The sequence below is a fragment of the Ornithorhynchus anatinus genome, chromosome 13 (genome assembly GCF_004115215.2).
Source record: "Ornithorhynchus anatinus isolate Pmale09 chromosome 13, mOrnAna1.pri.v4, whole genome shotgun sequence".
NCBI classification, from domain to species: Eukaryota; Metazoa; Chordata; class Mammalia; order Monotremata; family Ornithorhynchidae; genus Ornithorhynchus; species Ornithorhynchus anatinus.
In genome coordinates this window covers 12,050,797-12,058,358 of record NC_041740.1, presented here as the reverse complement: position 1 = coordinate 12,058,358, position 7,562 = coordinate 12,050,797, and the positions used below count along the sequence as shown (strand labels likewise).

Here is a 7,562-nt window from a genome sequence, read left to right as displayed (position 1 = left end):
CTCAGTGGCATGGAGAGGTTTGATTGCTGCAGGATTCAAATCTGATGTTGGGATTCTCTGCAGCATTTTTTGTTATGATCCAAGCTTCCCGAAGGTGCAGGGATGGTGGGATTGTCAGTATTGAACATAACTTGGCATTGTGTGTCATTAAATGACACCTAAAAACTCTATGCCTCCTAGGGGACTCCTCACTGTTGCCTTGGGGATTAATTCCCCATCCCTAATCTGTTCAACTACTACCATGGAAGAATAGGGAAAAATGGAAATATTTATTCCCAACAAAACCCACATTTATCTGCCACCCGGGTTGTTGACGTTTCTCATACGGAGATATAACCAAGTGAAATTTTCAAGGCCCTTATCTGGGGAGAAGCATACCCACTATCTTTAGCAAAGCATTTCTAAACTGGTTTTGTTTTTCTGGAACAGGACCTTGTGGTTTGGCAGCCGACCTCGGTTGTTCAGTCTGGACCGAACAGGACTGTGAACACTTGTCTTAAAGTGTTGTCTTCTGCTAAATGGAAAGAACTTATTTATACTACTCCATTGGGGTTGTATTGCCATTTGGAAGTAGAAATCCAGGGTTGGGGCTGGGAGACGGTCCAATGAAGTCTCAGACTTCGGAAAAACACGTAGCCATTACTAATTGGAGTGCAGAACGACGAATACTGGTCAAAGTAGACCGTAAAAAAAAAAACAAAACCCAAAACGCCTCATGAAAGCAGGAGTTGGTGTTTGAGCCAGTAGTTACTGCTGGTCAGGGAATGGTTACAGTGTTCTCCCTAACTGAAAAGAGTCCAGAATGAGGGTGCGGTGGAGAAGGAATGGTGTCATAGGAGTTGGAAGTTAATACTGGCTTTCACTGTGGGAAGGAAGAAGGTTCAGGAATGGTCTAGGTGGGCTCCACCACACTGGGGTCAGTGTTGCCTGATAGATGCCATTAGTATCTACAGCTAGGTGGAAAGAGTTAAGGGGTCCAGGCCCTTTGGCAAAACACAGAGCCCAAGGAAAGTGGGCTAGGGAAGTGCCTTCCGATACTGCTTCTGGGTGGTCTTGCCAGTGCAGCTGTTGGGCAGGGGCCTTGTTTCCCAGCTGCCATTGCTGTAGCCATGATTAGCTGCCCTAATTGGATTATAAGAGGTGTAGGAATCTGTGCCTAAGCTTATCAGATAAAAAGGAGACAAGGGGGTCAAAGTTTCTGGCCATTTTGGTTCTCTTCTCTCACTGTTTTTTGAAGGAGTGGAATTAAAGGGGGAATTTTTGTCTGCTGCCGGATCACCAGCCAATAAATTAGGGTTGCAGGCTACGAGCCAATAGCATCACTTTTTGCCCAGCTGCTTTCCCTCTCCCTGGGGGAGACCATGGCCTATGACCTCACAAACCCTAGAAATTTGACTCCAGCAAATGGTGAAGCTGGGAGGAATAGTATTTATTGACTGTCTACTGGGTGCCATGTTCTCTAGTTATTTATTATTATTAATAATAACAATAATAATAATTGTGGTATTTTTTAAGCGCTTACTATGTGCCGGACACTTTACTAAGCACTGAGGTGGATACAAACAAATCGAGTTGGACGCAGTCCCTGTCCCATGTGGGGCTCACAGTCTCAATCTCCGTTTTCCAGATGAGGTAACTGAGTCCCAGAGAAGTGAAGTGAATTGTCCAAGGTCAACAGCAGACAAGTGGTGAAGCCAGGATTAGAACCATGACCTTCTTGGTAAGTACATTCTTTGCCCAAAAGGAGCTTATACTTTAATGGTGAAGACAGACCTCAAAGATGTTTATGAGTAGAGTAATTTGAAAATTTGCAATCTGTGAAATGGATTTTCCCCTCCAGACTGTAAGCTCACTGTTGGCAGGGAACATGTCTACCAACTCTATTGTATTCTACTCTCCCAGCCACTTAGTACAAGTGCTCTGCACACAGTAAGTGCTCAATTAAAAAAAATATAAAAACAGACTCTTAAACCAGTCCTGGGATGTTTAGTTTTGTCACATGATGGTGATGATCTCAGTTAAGAAACATCTCCTGTTAGATTTTAAACTCCCCTGAGCGCAGGGACTATCTTTTACCTCTGTTGTTATTATTATGTTGGTATTTGTTAAGCGCTTACTATGTGCCGAGCACTGTTCTAAGCGCTGGGGTAGATACAGGGTAATCAGATTGTCCCATGTGAGGCTCACAGTTAATCCCCATTCTACAGATGAGGTCACTGAGGCACAGAGAAGTTAAGTGACTTGCCCACAGTCACACAGCTGACAAGTGGCAGAGCCAGAATTCGAACTCATGACCTCTGACTCCCAAGCCCGTGCTCTTTCCACTGAGCCTTCTTGCCCTAATGCTAAATATAGAACCCATCACACAGTAGGTGCTCAATAAATGCTACTGATTGATTTATTAATGCTTGGCCATTCATCCTATCTGCAAAACAGTCATTCAATCAGTGGTATTTATTGAGCATTTACTATCTTTTCCTCATCTCCCACTCCCTTCTTGTTGCCCTGACTTGCTCCCTTTGCTCTTTCTCCCTCCCAGCCCCACAGCGCGTATGTACCTATCTGTCATTTTATTTACTTGGCCATTTTATTTGGCCATAGGCCATAGGGGAAGCAGCGTGGCTCAGTGGAAAGAGCCTGGGCTTGGGAGTCAGAGGTCATGGGTTCGACTTCCGGCTCTGCCACTAGTCAGCTGTGTGACTGTGGGCAAGTCACTTCACTTCTCGGTGCCTCAGTTACCTCCTCTGTAAAATGGGGATTAACTGTGAGCCTCACGTGGGACAACCTGATTACCCTGTATCTGCCCTAGCTCTTAGAACAGTGCTCCGCACATAGTAAGCGCTTAACAAATACCAACATTATTATTATTATTACTTGTATCGATGTCTGTCTCTAGACTGGGAGCTCACTGTGGGCACTGTGCTTATTGTTGTATTGTGCTTTCCCAAGCGTTCAGGACAGTGTTCTGCACACAGTAAGCGCTCAGAAAGTACGATTGAATGTGCAGAGCACTTGGGAGACTACAATACAACCGAATTAGCAGGCACCTTCCCAGCCCATAACGAGTTTACAGTCTAGTTGCAAATTCGGTGATTCCCTTATCCAGATGACTTGTGGAATATGAAGTAAGTTAGAAACTGCTCCTGTAGGAAACACCCTAGAACCCATTAGCAATTTAAAGCTACTTCAAGGGTGAATTGTGCATATGCCCTACTTAGACTGAAAGCTCCACATGGGACCGAGACTGTGTCCAACTTGATTAACGTGTATCTACCCCAGCACTTAGAACAGTGCTTGACACAGAGTAAGCACTTAGCAAATAAAATAATAATAGTAATAATACCCCTTCTCATTCTCTCTAAGAGTTCTTCTAGACTTGTAGACTTTTTGATGGTGTCTGTGATCCACCCTTTCCTCTCCATCCAAACCGCTACCTTGTCGGTACAATCTCTCATCGTATCCCGACTGGATTACTGGATCAGCCTCCTGTCTGATCTCCCATCCTCCTGTTTCTCCCCGCTTCGGTCTATACTTCACTCTGCTGCCCGGATTCTCTTTCTACAGAAACGCTCTGGGCCTGTCACTCCCCTCCTCAAAAATCTCCAGCGGCTGCCTATCAACCTTCGCGTAAAGCAAAAACTCCTCACTCTTGGCTTCAAAGCTCTCCATCACCTTGCCCCCTCCTACCTCACCTCCCTTCTCTCCTTCTCCAGCCCAGCCCCCACACTCCGCTCCTCTGCCATTAACCTCCTCGCTCTACCTCGTTCTCGCCTGTCCTGCCGTCGACCCCTGGCCCGCGTCCTACCTCTGGCCTGGAATGCCCTCCCTCCTCACATCCGCCAAACTAGCTCTCGTCCCCTCTTCAAAGCCCTACTGAGCGCTCACCTCCTGTAGGAGGCCTTCCCAGACTGAGCTTCCCTTTTCTTCTGCTTCTCCTCCCCTCCCCATCACCCCTACTCCCTCCCTCTGCTCTACCCCCTTCCCTGCCCCGCAGTACTTGTGTATAGTTGTACATATTTATTACTCTATTTATTCTATTAATGATGTGTATAGATCTATAATTCTGTTTTTTTTGATGCTATTGATGCCTGTCTATTTGTTTTGTTATGTTGTCTGTCTCCCCCTTCTAGACTGTGAGCCCGTTGTTGGGTGGGGATTGCCTCTATCTATTGCCAAATTGTACTTTCCAAGTGTTTAGTACAGTGCTCTGCACACAGTAAGCGCTCAATAAATACGATTGAATGAATGAATATGCAACTTTTTTTCTCCCCTGCCCCGCCCCCCCCCGGAATTGGTCGACTGTTTTATTATACTCCTCCCCTGTTACCACTTTATAACCTTGTGGGAAAGGAGAATGGCCAGACAAAACACAAAAACCAGAGTCGTCTCAGTGCACCACACCCTTATAATACGCAGAAGCCAGGGCAAGGCCACCTCATTTCCCTGAGAGATTATAATGCAAAGAAAAAATAGAACATTATTAAACCATAATAGCTTCAGTTACCTATTCCAGTAACCATTGAGAGATGGTACTAATCAAGTGGCATTATCGGGACATCTTGCTGCTTTGGGCTTGTGTCTAATGATACGTTTGCTTACGTTGATTATTGCTCTATTGCCTATTGGGAAGGAGGCCAGAACAGGCGGTTGCAGGGCTTCCAAATGATAGTTTTAGGGTCCACCCCTCCAACCAGCTCCCAGAGAGCCGGGGAATGTTTGCATCGGTTTGTCTGGGACTCAGAAAATCATCCCCGGCAGGCTGTCATTTCGTGGTCCTGGTCTCTCGGGGAACTGAGAGGGATGCGGGGAAAGGGTACTACGCTCCAGCGGCTCCACATCTCCCTGGGCCGAGCCCGGTAGTGTGCTGGACGCCAGGACCGATGCCCCTGGGCTCGATTTGGGGAAGGGAAGAGTCAAGGACCTGCTGGACCTCCCGCTCTCTCCCTCTCTACTAGATGGTAAACTGCTTGGGGGAGAAGATCGTGTCCGCCAACTCCTCTCCCAAGCCCTCACTACAGTCCTCTGCCCACAGTTAGAGCTCAGTGCATACCATCGATTGATTGACCGGAGCTGACACAGGCCATTGGAAAAAACAAAATGGACACAGCCAAGTGCAGAAGTACAAATGATTATTCAGTGGCTCTCCAGAAATTTCAAGTTAAACTTGACGTTGTCATTCAAACGGTGGTGGAGGCAGAGCTAGGTTAAAAAGCAAATAGTGAGTTGAGGCCTTGGCCCATGGTAGAGCCCACTGAAGTGCCCGTAACTTACTCTTCCAATTTGGGTCTGGAAGATGGGCTTTTCCGGTCAGCTGGCTCCCATCCTTGGAGTGTTATAGGGAGAGTGATTTCAGTGAGAGTACCCTGATGATGTCTTCTCGTTTCTGAACTGGACAGAGAGCACTTATTTTCTCTACATTCGACTAGACACACTGTTTTAGGTATTCTGCCTCATCTATGAATTTGAGTTTCTTGAGCCTACCCCTTTCAGTGTAATTTTCATGGCTTCTCTAGGTACTTGGTAGTAATAGCCACAGTATTTATTAAGGACCTACCCTGTGCAGAAGACTGTAGTAGCAATCGTATTTATTAAGTGCCTACTCTCTGCAGAACACTCTACTAAGCTCTGAGTTCTAATTCTGGCTCTGCCCCTTGTCTGCTGTGTGACCTTGGGCAAATCATTTCACTTCTCTGGGCCTCAGTCACTTCATCTGTTAAATGGGGATTAAGACTGTGAACCCCACATGGGACCGGGACTGTGTCCAACTTGATTTTCTTGTATCTACCCCAGTGCTTAGTAGAGTGCTTTGCGCTTACCAAATACCACAATACACACATAGGAATTAGACACGGTCCCTATCCCTTAGGAGGCTCACAGTCTAAGTAAGCATTGAAGTAATAATGTCCTGCCTACTGGTCAGTGAATGATGTGTGTGTTAATAACTTCTGTTACAAATTCTAATTCTCCATAGTCAGTGGAAAATGCGCCATCTGGGACCAAATATGTTTTTCAAAGCTGAGAATTATAAAATATTTTTATAAAGTAATCCTATGAAGAGTATTACAAATTGGCAGCAGCGTTGAGCAAAGCAGTGAGTCCGAGTCTTAACGGGAACATTTTAGAACAGGAGATGCTACAAGAAAATGGTAATTCTGCAAAATGTGTCATTAGGTTCAAAACATTTTCCTTACTATAAGGTATAGAAGCAGTGTGGCTCAGTGGAAAGAGCACGGGCTTTGGAGTCAGAAGTCATGGGTTCGAATCCTGGCTCTGCCACTTGTCAGCTGTGTGACTGTGACTGTGGGCAAGTCACTTAGCTTCTCTGTGCCTCAGTTACCTCATCTGTAAAATGGGGATTAAGACTGTGAGCCCCACATGGGACAACCTGATTCCCCTGTGTCTACCCCAGTGCTTAGAACAGTGCTCTGCACATAGTAAGCGCTTAACAAATACCAACATTATTATTATTTTGCTCTTGGAACTTACAGTAAAATGTATCATAAATATTTAACTTTGAGCTACCCAGTATCCCTCAATCAGAATTTTTCCAGAAACAGATTTATTTTTCCCAAACCACTAACTGATTAGTCTCGTAATGCTCTATGACCAAGGCAGTGCCAGTTGGAATTACCCCACAGTCATTCCATGCAAATGGAATCTTATCTAATTGTACTAGCAAGTGCTAAGGAATGTCTTGTATGGCTTCTTTTTTTTTGGTAGGCAAGTTCACCTTGGCCAACACAATTTGGTTTTGGGAGAAACGGTTGCTATGCTATATTGGAGTGCTGAAAGCTAGGGGAAGGGTAGAAAATGTATGTTGTTCTGATTGTGGAGTTCTTTTTGATGCTGTTTTACTGCATTATTGACACAGAGCCATATCGGCCTGCTGGCTTTGCAGCGTTTTCCAGTGTTCCCTCCTCCTTCTATTTACCTCCTCTGGTTTTTATTTACATGGGGCATTTCTGTTAATTAGCCTCAGGTGGATCCCAACTGGAGAAGATCTAGCACATTGAGCCGCACGAAACGACTATGCCCGTACCCAGCAAAGAACTAACTCCATATTTACCTCATTACCTTCGGTCAACAGAATCTGAGTCTTAATGGTCGACTGCTGAGTTCACAGTTTCTCCTCAGGAATCGATCGGTTTGCCCAATTCAGACTGGGATCCTGGGGAACAGAGAGCCGGGTGGGGTCCTTTTCCAGCAATTCTCACGTTGTGATACCTACGCCTATTTGGCAGGAGGTGTGGGTCCAGAAAATTGTGCTGATTCTCCACTGTGCTTTGCCGAATTGCTTTATTCCCGACTTTTGAATCATTAATAAAGTCTGATTTTTGTGAGCCTGATGGTTGGCCTAGGCTGCTTTCTGGACAAGATTTATACCTTTGCATTGGGGAATGTTTTCAAAAACGATTATGCCATTCAGAACTTGGTTAGGGCGAATGAGAATTGGTACAGTGCTTGGCACATAGTAACCGCTTAACAAATACCATCATTATTAGTATTTGCGTGACTTAGAGGGTCTTTCATCCTAGTCATCTCAGTTGGGAATGGCAGTAAGT

At 45.4% G+C, this 7,562-nt stretch overlaps 1 long non-coding RNA gene across 1 annotated transcript; it reads left to right on the top strand.

Annotated features, from left to right (window-relative positions):
• Positions 1–1,682: 1,682 nt before the first annotated feature.
• LOC114816238 lies at positions 1,683–7,346 on the top strand. Its single transcript, XR_003764001.1, has 2 exons — positions 1,683–1,720; positions 6,974–7,346. It is a non-coding gene; the product is annotated as an uncharacterized LOC114816238 (long non-coding RNA).
• Positions 7,347–7,562: the final 216 nt, after the last annotated feature.